General features: G+C 47.6%; 1 pseudogene; it reads right to left on the bottom strand.

The window, feature by feature from the left end:
- Positions 1 to 11,455: 11,455 nt before the first annotated feature.
- Positions 11,456 to 14,284, bottom strand: LOC119459385 (uncharacterized; annotated as a pseudogene).
- Positions 14,285 to 15,747: the final 1,463 nt, after the last annotated feature.

Genomic DNA, 15,747 nt, shown 5'->3' with positions numbered 1-15,747 from the left:
TTGGTATTTGATGTCAACATTATAAGTTCGTGTTAGAAGGAAACTGCTCAGCGAATCTTTTATGATGATTATTATTACTATGGTGAGTTTTTCTAGTCAAATATGGCTACTTTATTAATGCATAAAAGGAAGAGTTAGGCGCGCATTTTGCATGAAAACGTTTGCGAATACATTCACCGTTCTCTGAAACAGGCACCCAGAGAACGCATTGCTCATGGCTGTTAACACGAGGGCGCGTCACGTATAGAGTATGTACACTTCACGAATACCATGACAGTAATCACCTGAAAGAACAGTTTCGGTGTTAAGATCGAGAGCCTATCAATTGCAAACGAGAAAATGTTTCCTATAGTGACCCTCAGTTGCCTTTATAGACATCATGGCACAGCCTTTACGCAAATAAATCGACCGACTGTCGTTATGGCGAGGCATGCATTCTTCGCGAAACCCACCCGTTCACTACAACTTCGAATTGAAACCATGAAGCAGTTCTTCAAGCGCCAATTGCAATGCCTAAGGTATACTCGAGGCTATACAGCGCAGCTTAGGCTGCGCTGAAGAGGAAAATTCAAACGCTTTCTGCCTCACCATGTCTCGATCCTGCGTTGTTTAATTACACGAACTGAGAACTTTTTGCTTCATGATTACATCAAATAGAACCTCACATACCCGCCGCATAGAGAAGACACCACTAGCCTCAAATGCATTCACTTGATTTTTGACCTCCACAGGGGAATCATGACATCTTCAATAAGCCCCATACTACTAATGAATGAGGCCATGGCTACTTTCTAACTGCAGCTATACGGTCCAAAAGGCATATTTCACTAAAAAAAGTTGGGCCGAGCAGCCTGTGTCAGTTCGCCAAACAGATTCGTAATCTCTGTTCCTCAAGAAAGAAGCAGCAGTAAATTGCACAAGTGAGATGAACGTGTAGCACGAAACCGTGAATTTGTACATTTCGTTGCGTATTCTGCAAATAGCTACAAGCCTGAATTTGCTTTACCTAAATTACCGTCACTTAAAATTAACCAATGAAGAACGGCCTAATTTTGAGAAGCAGTTAAAGGAACAAGTGGTGCTGGTTGAATCTAAACTGCAGTGTCGGGTCCTCGTGTTACTGCCGACCATTTCCGTGAAGAAATGAAAAATGAGATATTATACCGTTAGCTACTCGTCATGAGCAAACACGTTTTAATGGGTTAAAATCAAGGTAATTGTAACAGTCATATGTAGCAGACAGTGACATGCTCGTTGCACCACTCCAGGTATGGTATCCTAACTGGATTCTTATGTGCTATGTTTTTGCGTTTATGCTTTTATTAGTTACGTGCTATTTATGCTTTTTTATTAGTCCCTCAATCAGCAAAGTCTAGATCCGCACATGAAAAACACGCAGTGGGCTGGTCTGAGCTCGTTCGGCTGGCACTGCAGCATTGCTCTTGAGAAATATATTGTCATCTAGGAAATAAGCTCTTTGAATAAGTTTGCGCGAATGAAGACGTCGTAAAAATGTATTTGGCCTGACCGTCATAAGTATAGAAGCACAGGGAACGACAGCGAACAAACGGAAACACAGCAGAAGGCGCCCGGACAGGGCCCAAACGGCATCAGACGACAGGCGCGAGTCCGTGCCCTGACGTCACGCGAGTGGCGCTCGCAGCGCCCAACCGCAACAACCGCGCTCGTCGCTCGCCCGCACCGTCTCTTATCTCCAAACGGCTCTGACCTTTCTATGCGCTGTGCATTCGCCGCTCAGTTTCCGTTGAAGCGATAGAGCGTACGTACCTTCGCCCGCTGCGGCGTATGCGCTTGCTGCCAGCGTTTTGACAGTCGTTGTCTGCAGTCATTCAGTGTGATCTATTCATGTTTGTTTGTGCGCGCTCACACCACGCTTGTTCATTCAGTTAGTAATAGTCGGGCCACATTTTCCAACGCACGCTACACATGCAATGCTGCCCGGATCGGCAGTGCAGCGCTACAGGTGTGTCCCTTCGCACGCGCTGCCCACGGGAAGCGCTTCTCATCAACACCACCGTTTCACACGGGCCTTCTCGTGGTCATCGAGTCTCTCTTCATGTCGGTCTACTTACGCCGCAGCACACCTGCTTACTTAATCAGCTCATGTTTACTACAATTCATATTGCTACCAAAGCCGCTCACCTTAATTCGTATGACATTGCTGTGTTGCTATCGTATTCATTGCTTCGCCCTTAGGGTGAAACTGTGACATTTTTTTATATAAATACACTTGGGTGCCGCAGCTAAACGTCGCCTCCCCTCCCTCCCATCCGCCCACGGCTTTTCGCGCGATGGAAGAAATCGCGTTTGCTCTCCGCCGTTCGTTCGCTCCACGTGAAAGCGCGCGTCCCCCGCGCACATACAGCATACGGTGCGCGGCGCCGATTTCATTGCCGTTGACGCCATACGGAACCTCACGGCTACGGCGACGCCTACGGCAGAAATCCTCTTTGAGTGTCCATATAATTGCTATCGCAATAAAATGTTAGGCCTAACGTTAAGAGACAGAAAGAGAGCGGTGTGGATCAGAGAACAAACGGAGATAGCGATATTCTTGTTGACATTAAGCGGAAAAGTGGAGCTTGGCAGGCCATGTATTGTGTAGGGTGGATAACCGGGTGGCCCAATAGGGTTATAGAATGGATACCAAGAGCAGGGAAGCGCAGTCGAGGACGGCAGAAAAATAGGTGGAGTGATGAAGTTAGAAAAGTCGCCGGCGCAAGTTGGAATCAGCTAGCACAAGACAGGGGTAATTGGAGATCGCAGGAAGAGGCCTTCGTCCTGCAGTGGACATAAATATAGGCTGATGATTATGATGACATTTTATTTCATTTAGTCATTTTATACGCTCATGACGTGGCGCCACCCCCTACCCATTGGCTGTGCCGTCATGTGCCTAACGACGCACGCACTAGACCACACGTTTAGTCAGCCAGAGGGCTTCGATATGACGTGCGCAATGACGCACGCACTATAGGCGCACCTTCAGTTAATCACAACAGCGGAAGTGCTGTGGCGTCGGGGTTGCGCTCGTCTCGCGCCCCGGAGGGTGGTGGTGGTGGAAACATTCATTGCCAAATGATTGAAGAAAGGGGGAAAAGCATCCTTACATGGGTGCTTTGCTTGCCTTGCTTGCCTTTGCTCTATAAGGCGGCTCTAAGGGCTGCCTGTAAGGCAGCGCTTAGGGAGCCGCCTTTATAGAGCAAGGGAGAGCCATTGAAGGGCTATCCGCTTCATGGCTGCGGCGATAATCAGGCGCTGGTCTGTAGCAGTGGAGCTGGCCAGGAGAGTCTCCCAGTGTGACTCCGCCGTGGTTTGGGATGGAGCGTGCGGAAAAGTAGGCCATGGGAAGAGGACATGAAGAAAATCTCTTGGTTTCCCGCAGAGCTTACAGGAGGACAAGAACTGATCGGGGTATCGGGCATGAAGGAGAATAGGGTAGGGAGCAGAACGGGTCTGGAGTCGGCGCCAGTGGGAGGCTTGGGTTAGGATTAGGGAGAGAGCCGGCGGTGCATATAGACGCCGGGTGTCTCGGTAATGGGTAAGGATGTCTCTGGAGGTAAGCAGACGCACCAGGGCTGGCGGAGGGGGTCCGACTCCGGCCCGGAAAGTAAGACCTCGGGCGAGGGAGTGGACGTCCTCGTACCAGGGAAGCCTGCGAGTGCGGGGGTCCAAATAAGGGTTACGGGGCAGGTGGGGTGCCAGAAGCGTAGAAGCCGGGCCGTGGTACCGGATAACAGGCCTTTCCCGAAATTTTATAGGGCGGATTTTGAGTCGGAAAGAATTTTAGCGGAAGAGGAGGAGATGAGACCGAGCACAATGGCCGCCTCCTGTGCAGTTTCGGATGAGTCTGTCACGGCCGCTGGATAAAAAAGAAAGGTGCGGCCTGCCGCGTGCATCGAAAACGGTGTGATCCGCCGCGGCGCCACAGGCCGGGGGCTGTTGTCTGGCATCGGCATAGCAAATGCGTCAGGAACGCGCTTGGAACGCCGTCGCGCGTGCAAGCCGATGCGTTCCATCCCCCACAGATAGCGCCGTTCGGCCCAGCCAAGCGGCCGACAATGCAACTACGGCCGTCACGTTCACTCCCATAGCAGCGCGCCCGACGCGGCAGGCCGCACCTTTTAAATGCAGAGCATTTCTTTAACTCACATGTAGCGTGCGCCGTCCGTCCGCAACAGCTCGAGCACAGGTGCGCCCGCTCCCCCACTCCTCCTCTCCCGCATCACGCTTGCAGCCACGGTGTAAGAATAAGGAGAGGTGCTGACACTCTCCCCCCAACGCGCGCGAAAGCGCCGCTCGCTCGCGTCCAGATTATGTTCGGCTTAGTTGCAGCTGGTTCGGCGCCGTCGTAGAGGGCGCTGCGGTATGCGGTCCCATCAACGCAACTGAATGATGAACGCAACTGAATGATGAAGCAACTGAATGATGAAGCAACTGAATGATGAAGCAACTGATGAATGATGAAGCAACTGAATGATGAAGCGATTAGTGTGTACGCCTTGACCGAAACGCATCTACGAGATTTGGAGCAGCCGCCTGTTATTGACAACTTTGTATGGGAAGGGTGCAACAGAATGACCGGGTCAAGGAAAGGCGGAGGCGTAGGCGTACTAATTAGGCGAGGTCTGAAGTGGCGAAGGGTAAACGAGACATGTAAAGAGCATTTATGGATTAGTGGTACATGGCAAGGTAAAAAGACGTGGCTGGGAGTAGCTTACCTGTGGACAGGTAGTGATAGCAGGGAAAAAAATAAGGAATTGGTCGATTGCATTAGAAGCGATATTAATGAGTTCAGTAACTCGGGCCAGGTGATATTAGTGGGAGATATGAACGCGCACATGGACGATTTAGACGGATATACTGATTACAACGGCTCTCTAGTGCTGGATTTGTGTGATGAACAGAACCTTATAGTAGTTAACAGGGAGAATAAGTGTCATGGACAGGTAACGTGGCAATGCGGAAACAGGCAGTCATGTATCGACTACGCCTTAGTCTCAGAAATGGTCTACGAACAACTGGACCAAATGATAATAGACGAAAATGGAAAAAATAGCCTGGGAAGCGATCATAGACGTTTAGCATTAAAGTTTGGGAGAGATACCAGCGCAGAACATGAACCAATAGCCTCAGAGTTTTTAAAAATGAATGACGAGCAAATAACAGAGATCGCAAACAACATAGAGAAGAAAATTGAGGCTTTTCCTACAGCAGTCTGGGAATATAAGGAACTGGTGGAGGTTATGCAGCATGAAATAAGGCGGACACGGCAATACAATTGTTGGATTGGAAAGAGGAAACCACGTAAGTGGTGGAACAAGGAAATTAAACAAGCTATAGAAGAGCGTAAAGAGGCATCTAGGGTTCATCGAGAAGCCAAAAAGTTGGGATTACAAGAAGAAGAGGTGCTCCTTAGATGGAATACGTACCGAGAAAAGAAAAGGGTTGCGAGTGAGCTCGTGCAAGAGAAAATTAAATGCGCAAGTGAACGTTGGGTGCATAACATTCACAAAAGAGACAAAGGCGCCCCAAAAAGATTCTGGAACCATATAAAAGCACTCGGAGCTCCAACTAGAAACTCGCAAACGGCTATAAGGGATGAAGACGGTAACATCTATGAAGGCGATGATGCGCTGCGGTACATCACAGACGTTATCAGGCATAACTTCGGTACGAGAAAAAGCCTAGTTCAGACACCAGATCCAGCAACAACAGAGAGGCCTGAGAGATCAAAATTCAGCATAGAAAGCTTTTATTGGAAAAAGGCAGCAGAAAATGTCCCTAACAACATGGCAGCAGGACCCGATGAAATCCCAATACAGCTAATCAAAAACCTCGGTCCAAAAAGCAAGGCACTGCTGACTAATGCCATAGAGCAAGTGATTAGAACAAAGAATATTCCCGTTGGATGGCGTGAAAGCAAGATGAATCTTATCTACAAAGGCAAAGGAGATAAGGATAAGACGAGCTCGTACAGGCCAGTTACAGTAACGTCGGTGATATATAGAATGGCAATGCAAGCCATAAAATTAGAACTGTCGAAGTGGGTGGAGGAAAACGGTGTATTGGGGGAACTACAGAATGGGTTCAGGCCAGGCAGACGCTTAGAAGACAATATGTTTGTACTAACTCAGTGCATAGAGATTTCAGTAGCTCAGAAAAGACCTTTATGGATAGCATTTCTAGATATTAAAGGAGCTTATGACAACGTAGACAGGGAATTGTTGTGGGATATTCTTCAATACGAAGGCATAGATGACGATTTCGTGGAGCTGCTGAGGGAGATATATCGAGACAACCAAGTACAAGTGGCATGGGAAGGCCGAAAAGGAAATGAAATGGTGGGAATTCACCAAGGATTGAAGCAAGGATGCCCTCTGTCACCATTGTTGTTCACGCTTTACGTCAAGGGCATAGAAAGACGACTGGAAAACAGCGAATTAGGTTTTGATTTATCCTACATGCGTAATGGACAAATGGTGCAACAGAAGATCCCTGGACTGATGTACGCAGACGACATTGTGCTACTAGCGGACAATAAAAAAGATTTACAGATACTTGCGAATATCTGTGGGAACGCAGCGACAAATCTAGGCCTTAAGTTTAGCACAGAGAAATCAGGGATTATGATCTTTAATGAGCACACGAGTAACTTCGTGGTGTCAATTCAACAGCAAGTAATACCCATAGTGAAGCAATATAAGTACCTCGGCGTACACATAAACGAAGGAAAGAATTACTCAATCAACCACCAAGATAATCTGAAAATAAAGGGGAAGCGGAATGCAGCATTAATGAAACACAGAGCACTGTGGGGCCACAATAAGTATGAGGTGGTGCGTGGAATCTGGAAAGGAGTAATGGTGCCAGCGCTAACATTCGCAAATGCCATTATATGCTTAAAATCGGATATATTGGCGGGTTTGGAAGTTAACCAAAGATCAGTAGGCCGGTTGGCTTTGGGAGCACACGGTAATACGACAAATGAGGCAGTGCATGGAGACATGGGTTGGGCCTCTTTTGAAGTCAGAGAAGCACAAAGCAAAATTAGTTTTGAAGAAAGGCTCAGGAACATGGATGAAAATAAATGGGCAGCTAAAGTGCACAAGTATCTCTACATGAAAAGCGTGGACACAGAATGGAGGAAGAGGTCAAGGAAGTTGGCAACCAAGTACAGGATAATCGAAACTGTAAATAGACAACCAGGGGTCATCAGAAAGAAAGTGAGAGAAATAGAGACCGTGAATTGGATGCAAAGAATGGAAACGAAAAGGACAATGGAGATTTACAAGAATGAGAAGAAAGAAATTAGAAGGGAAAATCTGTACGATAACACAAAGGGCAGTGCCTTGCTATTTGAGGCTCGAGCCGGTTGCCTAAGGACGAAAACATATCGGAACAAATATTCGGAATTAGATGAGACATGTGTATGCTGCAGTAAAGATCCAGAGACCACTCAGCACATCCTAATGGAATGTGACGGGATCCACCCAGCGAGAACCGTAGGTAACGTGCAACTCCCAGAAGCGCTTGGGTTTAAAGTGGAAGGGAACATAAACAGATCAGCCGTAGAGATCAGCAAGAGACGATTAGAGTACTGGTGGAAAAAAAGTAGGGAAAAGATGGATGCGACCTGATCTCTTAAAATCATAGGCAGCGGTACAAGGTAAATTTTTGAAAAAGAAAAATAATGATAGGTATACAAAAATGCAAGATAAAGAACATGTATAGTATACCTGATTAAATCAAGCAGGCTAGGTGACTATTTGTCGCCGCCCCGTTTCAAAGGGGATGCCAATAAATCATCATCATCATCATCATCACCAGCCTCGGCGGCAAGGCGCGTGCTGCCGCTGCTTCGTCTTCCTGCTTGCATGTGCGGTTGCGCTGTTTTGAAGGCATGATTTTATTGCGATAGCAATTATATGGACACTTCAACCGGATTTCTGCCGTCGGCGTCGCCGTCGCCGTCAGGTTCCCTATAGATAAAATCTTCGCCGCGCGCCGTATGCCCGAGCGGAATCGTGCGGGGACGCGCGCTATCACGGAGAGAGAACGCACTCAATCTCCCACGCGCAAGCAAGGAAGCGGGAAGCCAGCGCCGGAGGGAGCTGGGGGGGGGGGGGGGGCGCACTTCTACTGTGCCAGCAACCACGCTCGTCGCTCGCTCGCACCATCGCTTATCTCCACACGGCTCTGACCTTTATGCGCCGTGCATTCGCCGCTCAGTTTCCGTTGAAGCGATAGACCGCACGTACCTTCGCCCGCTGCTTGCTGCCAGCGTTTTGACAGTCGTTGTCTGCAGTCATTCAGTGTGATCTATTTATGTTTGTTTGTGCGCGCTCACACCACGCTTGTTCATTCAGTTATTAATAGTCGGGCCACATTTTCCAACGCACGCTACACATGTAATGCTGCCCGGATCGGCAGTGCAGCGCTACAGGTGTGTCCCTTCGCACGCACTGCCCACGGGAAGCGCTTCTCATCAACACCACCATTTCACAGGCGCCTTCTCGTGGTCATCGAGTCTCTCTTCATGTCGGTCTACTTACGGCGCAGCACACCTGCTTACTTCATCAGCTCATGTTTACTACAATTCATATTGCTACCAAAGCCGCTCACCTTACTTTGTATGGCATTGCTGTGTTGCTATCGCATTCATTGCTTCGCCCTTAGGGCTAAACTGTGACATCTTTTGTTCGCGTTCGTTTCATGAGCTTGTGCTTGGGTATTGTCGCCACGGGCCCTCGACGAAGGTGGCAGCGGCGTTCTGAGGGGCGTTTGAAATGGCTAGAAAGTGCTTCGTTCCGAACTGCAATTCTGGATACCTGACTTGTGCGGAGCGTGTGCCTTTATTCAAAGCGCCGTCCGACAGCGGTCGTCTAGAGCAGTGGCGCCGTGCAAATCTGAGGACAGACCGAACTCTAACGCCTACCGACCATGTCTGCACCAGCCATTTTTCAGAGGATACGATATCGATGGCATATTGTCACGACGTCGAAAGCTCGAGGGACAAACGAAACGCACTTGTCGGCAGAGGCAGTAACAAGAACGGACGGTTTTAAAATAGCGCGCGCTAGTCACTGCTTCTTCTTCTTCTTGCTATGTTTTTCATATGTGGCGATGTGTCTTATGCCGTCGTCATCGCCGCGCTAGACACGTGGCAATATTACGCGGAGCGCTCGATAAAAGGATTCCCACCTTATTTCCAAACTGTCCAAAGAACCTCACACGGTCAAATAAACCTCGAAAGCCGTTGCGGAAGAGACAACCTCCTGTGTGCCGCAGTAGTTTGTGCAAATTTTGCTGCATGTAAAAGATATATACTGGGTGGTTTACTATCATGCGCCAAGATTGGAAAATATGTATATGTCACGTAGCTGGACAGAATCAAGGTAATGTTGTCTGCCGTCGCTTGGAGATACTCAGATTATTTTTTTTATTCCGCTTAATTAACTAATTATTTTCTTAATTGATTAATCAACTCTTTTAATGCTATAGTTTGATAAAAAGTATGAACAAGAGAATTGTACAGCAGTATGGAAAACTCCCAATATAACTTTCTGTTGCTCAATACGTGATACATAAAAGTGTTTTCCGAGCGTGAAAGAAACCCGCGAATACAGCAATAATGCCGCGCGACTGGCCGCTCGAGGCACTTTGCTTGTATTCGTGAGCTTCTTTCATGCTCGGAAAAACACTTCTACGTAACGCGTATTGAGCAATACAAAGCTGTATCAGGAGTCTTTGATGTTGCTCTACAATTTTCTCATTGACACTTTTAATCTAATTATAATAATTGAGAAGTTGATCAATAAATACGACTAATTATCTAATTAGGCGAAATGTAAAAAATAACCGAGTATCTCCAAGGGACGGCAACAACATTACTATGGTTTTGTTCAGCTACGTGACATTTGCATATTTTGAAATATTTGTGCACCCTGTAAAATACTGCTGTTTTCTGTGCAGATGTGTGCCTGATTTTCAAATTTGTTCCATCCTGGCTACTGAATTTTTTTTACAATGCGCGTGCGGTGTATATTACACGCTTGCATGTTTTTATACATTTTTTGTTGTGTGAGTGTATGAGACCGCAAGCTTCTGGGATGGTTATCACCTATTAAAATTATCGAGCTGCTTCATGCACAAGTTTTTTCGTATTGTGTCTATGCAAAAAAAAAAAAAGATCTATGGGATTATTGTGTGGTGGGTGTAAGTGTATGTGTGGACAGGCTGTAGCCTGCATTGTCAAACACGCTTACATTGGCACATTCTCATATGCAATTTAAGAAAAAAGAAAGTTACCTCTTCTTTTTCAGATCCTGCAAGAGTCACTCAGTCCTCAATGGACGAAAACCCAATGAATAATATACACGGTCTATGTTAAGTGGAATTGGAATAAAAAAGGCATTTGCTCGGGTTTTCATCAGTAAACTATGGTAGTGATGCCCTAATTCAAGATAGACGCCTGCCTTCGTCCCGCCTAATAAATTCCCATTTGAAAGAGTTTTTACATAGCTGATGTGCATTCTCATCTTAAGTTCTAGCCATGAACAGCCACATTGCTCTAGTGCATTGCATATCGCAAGCTTGCGCCGTTTCATTTCTTAATTCATATCGCGGCCACATTGAATTCGCGCAACGATGATTTAATGGTTTCTGAGTGTGAATGGAAGCAGCGATAAGCATGAAATACCTTTTCTGGCGCAGTCACTATTTTCTTCTGATCGAGGGGTAGCACGTGGGCTAACACTTTCATTTTTTTTATGCTTGGATGAACGGCTAGACCGGACGAAACAAATTGCGCGTGCGAGGGTAACTTCAGAGGGCTTTGAGTGCTGCCCGATTGATCCGTGTTCACGTCATCCACGCCCTGCACAATGAACCTTCATGTTAGCGAAGCCTGGTACACTTATCACTTTAATGTGAAATCACGATTTTTTTTTCGCGCTTTGAGATTTACTCACTCCACTACGACCGAAAATTTAGCAGGGGCAGAGGAATGCCAAGCCGCCGGCGCCGCTAAGCTGGGACCGCTGGCCGCGGCGCCATCTATCTGCTCGCAGCAGAGCTACTCGGTGCGCCCGCGCGCGGCCGAACATAATCTGGACGCTCGCTCGCGCGCAGTGTCAACACCTAAATATTCTTCCACCGTGCTTGCAGCTCATGTGCAGCGCGCGAAACGTCGTAGTTGAGTCGCGTTCCGGCGCTGCAAGCACCGTAGCAATAAAGTCCCTTGATGTAGGAAAGTACCGCCACTCTTTGTACTTTGCCGCCGGCGCGCGACCTCCTCGCCTTCTCCTCGCCCCTCGCGAGTCCCCTCCGCGACAGACCAACACCCTCTAGAAAAATATGAAGGCCTTAGCTCTCTTCGCGTGACGTCACACGATGGGGCGGATTGAAAAAAAAGATATGGAACGCTGTTCAAGAGAGGTTGTCTCGCAGGTGCATTGCGCGGAAACATTTTTTTTTCTGCAAGAACAAGCATGCATGTATTTAAAAAAGAATAGAACGCCAGAAAACTGTAGCAGCAAAACATTTATTTACGAAGCCCAGTTTCTTTTTGTGCTGGCTTTATATTAGAAGCAATGCATGCAGTTATTTGGCCTCGAGAGTTGTGGCTTTCCTTTTTTTTTTTTATTTATCGGCAGCGTCGAGAAGTTTGTCGTTCAGCTTACTACAAAAGTTCTTTAGCAGAATGTTGGTGCTGCACCGCAGGATGTGTTTAAGCACTAATTCAACTGTGTGGCCATTCTCACACGTATCGAAGTCGGACTGCTCTTCACTAGCCAGCAATTGTAGCGTCATTTTCGTTACCACCTGGCGTTGTTCAGGCATCATAAGCAGTGCTGGCTCTGTAGCGAGCTGCTCTACTACAACGTAGCTATGAGCAACTGCGTTAAGTGCAAACATTGATGGATAAACTAAACCTCCTCGGTCCAGCTCCTTCACAAGACCATAATGTTCGTTTGTGGCAGAGACTGTGATCTTCTTGTCCACGGTCAACGAGTCCCTGCATTGCTCGCACTGCAACTTTTTAAGGGTCCCGTATACTGCATAACCTGCAACGTAGACGAGGACTGGGACGACGTCCTGCATCTTCGTAAGAGCCTGGCTGGTAACAACAACGTTGCTGCTGGGAAGCAATGCCTCGACTTGCTTTCGGACACATTCCCAGTGCTGGTCAGGGGAAACTGTAGGCAAGGTGCTTTGCAGGCGCAGCTTGTTTTCGACTTCATATATCTGCCTGATGGAGATGTGATATTGCGCACCTGCCAGCTGCCTATACTTTCCAAACCGATCTTCAAGGCAGTCTGTCTGAATCTTCCCAAAAAGGACATATGACATTCCAAGCTCTTCGAAGCTGTACCTAGCGAGCTCAACAAGCGCATAGGTGGTGTGTTCGAGAGCAGCGTGAGTCTCCTTTGTCAGAGTACAGTTGTCAAATCCTTTGTTCTTCCACTCATCCAGCCACTTCAGAAACATGTGCAAGAAGTCAATTTTTGGATCGTTATCAATGGAAAGCACTGGTTGTTGGAAGTGATCTCTAAGCCTTTCTCCCTTCCATGGAGTTTTGACGTTTACAATTTTCCACCACTTGAGTATGATCTCGACGAATGTAGCCGTGGCCTCGAAAGAGAATAGGTTGTGCTTTGCTCCAAGAGCACGTAACGCCTCTGGTAAATAGTCATTGAAGATTTGTAAAGCAAGCTTTACGTCCTGCCTTTCAAGACTCGAAGGGTAGAGGGCTTTTCTTGACAGCCCATAGCCATATTTCAACAGCTGGTCACACTCTTTGCTGTGAAGGTCCCTGATTGTTGCAAATGACGCTGTTTGCATTCGCTCTGATTCTGGTGTGTCTCCTTGGATCTCCGGGAAGTAGAAACAAATTTGGTCATTCTTCTGATTGATCCAGTTATTTCGTATGCATTTTAGAATGTGCACTGGGTCTATAACGAAGAACAGCGGCCTTGAAGGGTCTGATGGATGTTGGTACACAATTCTGTTACACGGAGGTGATTCGAAAAGTGACATCGCTTTTCTGTTCACAGAGTTGTTGTCGCTGACGACGCACATAACCCGGTACCCAATCTTTTACAGCCCACAAATCACGTCTTTAAGCGTCTTTTGCAGGAACTCCGCCTCTACTAGGTGCACCGGCACGATGTGCGCAACTTCTTTGAATTTACACGTCACGCTGCGCACCATGAAAACGAGCGCACAGTTAGCAGCTTCATTTCTATTAATTGCAGCGCCGGTAATATTGCCTCCTTTGTAGTCAAAGTAAGGTTTTATATGTATTTCATCAACCATAACTGTGACAAAGCGCTGGTCATCTTTCAGGTCAGAAATTCTTGTCATGTAGCTGAGGAATGTTTCACTCTGATGCTCTTGTTGAGGACTCATACCATAAGACGAGCACACTGATCTTATCGTCATAGGATGCGGCAAGGTGATGCTTCCATGGCTACGTATGAACGCGTATGCATGGTGCGATATAGTGAAAACAATACAGCAAAACATCATGAAATCAGCAGAGTAGCGCCTGCGCTGTTTTTTCGATAGGTGCAAGGTGACTTGCTCTTTCAGAAATTGAATACAGTTGGCGTCATCTTCTGCTTGGGACGTGCAAAGCTGATCAAGCAGTAAACAAACAGCCTCGCAAATTTCGGCGACTGAGTTGGACATCAGGTCACAGTCCCACTTCTCGATGCCTTCCAGGAGTTCCACCATACCCCTTTTACTGTTAGCGATTTCGGGAACGCAGAGATTTGCACCGAGCTTTTTTACGGCCGTTTTCATAACGTGTAGTGTCACGCTCAAATCTCCTTTCACGCAAACAGAGTATTTCAACCACGGTGCTTCATCGTCGACAATGTGAATGAGAAGAAGCCTTTCATTTCTTTCGATAACATCCCAGAACTTCATCTCTTGGCTCCTTAAGTGGTTGGCAAGTTCGCTCACACTGTTGACTTTATCCTCCTCGCGTGCTCTGATAAATGCCTCGTTGGATTCAGCGATGGCTTTCTGAAGGGCTGCATTCTCTATTCGCGCGCGCTTGGAGTCAGGATCTTCCCTCCTCGCGGTCTTTCTGGACAAGTAGCTCGAATGATTCGGGAACTTCGACGGTACAGCGTCTGGGCGAAGGCGCACATGAGATAGCGGCACTGTCATTACGCGGCCAGTTGCTTGATCTGTATGCGTCGCGTCTCGAATAATGTCCTCGTCCATGAAATGAAGTTCACATACCTAGAAAAAAAATACGCTCCAATCAGCAAACCGACGGCTACAGGTCACACAAACATGCGGCTCATGAGCCACTTACACATGTACGTTTATATTCTTTCAATTAACTAACACCTAAATAAAAAACTTAACCTGGAATGTTCGGTGACCGTGAGGTTTTCCCGTGGCACAGCGCGAATCCAAGCGTCCCTTAGAGCTTGATCTCTCGGGAACTTGAAGACGTGCACCTTCGTGTCCCCCGTGTAGTTTCCGCGGCATCGAGGTACACAGCATTTGCACGGCATCGCGGCGGGATTCTTTTCACAGCGAGGAAAACACGTCCGACTGAACAGCGAAGAGATGTACGACTGTACATACGCGCCGGGGAATGAGTTTCTGGAGACGCGCGATCAACGCGCACCAGCGCGATCCGGACGCGCGGATGCGTCGTGTCGCGGCGACGGGCAAAACCGCAAAACGCGCTCGCAGCCTCATGCGTCCGCCCCATCTGCTGACGTAGCGCGAGTGGAAAGGGAAAAGAACTAAGGCCTTCATATTTTTCTAGAGGGTGTTGGACAGACGGCCTTGGGCGCGTTTTCCTGCACGATGATTGGTCTCGCTGCCGTTGCGCTTGGAAACGAGCGGAGCTTGCGTTTTGCTTGTGTTTTGCTTTTTCGTTCGAGCCATCTTGCGCCTCAGCTCGGCTGGCTCGGCGTATAGAGAACGCCGCGCGCTAACATTGCAGGCTGTTTCGAGCACTGTCTGCTGGCGCTATGCCGTGCTGCTGCACATATAACTGTAGCAAGAAGCGTGATGATGGCTATGCAGTTTTTACGATACCGCAAGGAAAGCGTGATGGCTTTCGCAAAGTATTGGTATGCGTGTTGCAGTGTCTACCATGAAGTGATGTGGTGGTGACTGACTATGAAAGACGTAAAGAGGCTCCAGCTGCCTCTATTAAGTCGAATGCTTTACCTAAGCCTGCGAAGAATGCTTAGCAGTCAAGCGTCAGACTCGCTACGCCACTTATACCAGTTAAGCCAGCTTTTTGTGTGGCATATGAAGCCAAGCTCACCAATGTTCACTGCATATATACAGCTATTTTGTAAATGTCACTTGCGCTTTTCATCAACTACACTCGGACAGAACTCAAAACTTTTTACTCATTTACCTTCAATCCGGTAAGTGGCACCGGCCAATATTAATGATGTTGTGGTTAATGGCATTTCGAAGAAGCTCGTACCAGCCAACTGCGATGTCACGCTAGGGGATTAAGCAGGACGTCATGACAAACGGTCGATACCCTTGGTTGGAAGACACGCTTTGAGGGGTGTTTGCCACTTCGTTCTTGGGCGGTATCCAACTATAGAGCTCTTAAAATTAAGGACTCGATTGAGCATGCGCGCCCAGTATGAAACGAATCTCCTGAGCATTCGCGCATGGCATATTCTTTGCAAATAGTGGCTCGGCTCAAAAGAAAACGTGGTATCTCTT

Source organism: Dermacentor silvarum, chromosome 7 (genome assembly GCF_013339745.2).
Source record: "Dermacentor silvarum isolate Dsil-2018 chromosome 7, BIME_Dsil_1.4, whole genome shotgun sequence".
NCBI lineage: Eukaryota > Metazoa > Arthropoda > Arachnida > Ixodida > Ixodidae > Dermacentor > Dermacentor silvarum.
This window is presented reverse-complemented; position numbering and strand designations above follow the sequence as displayed.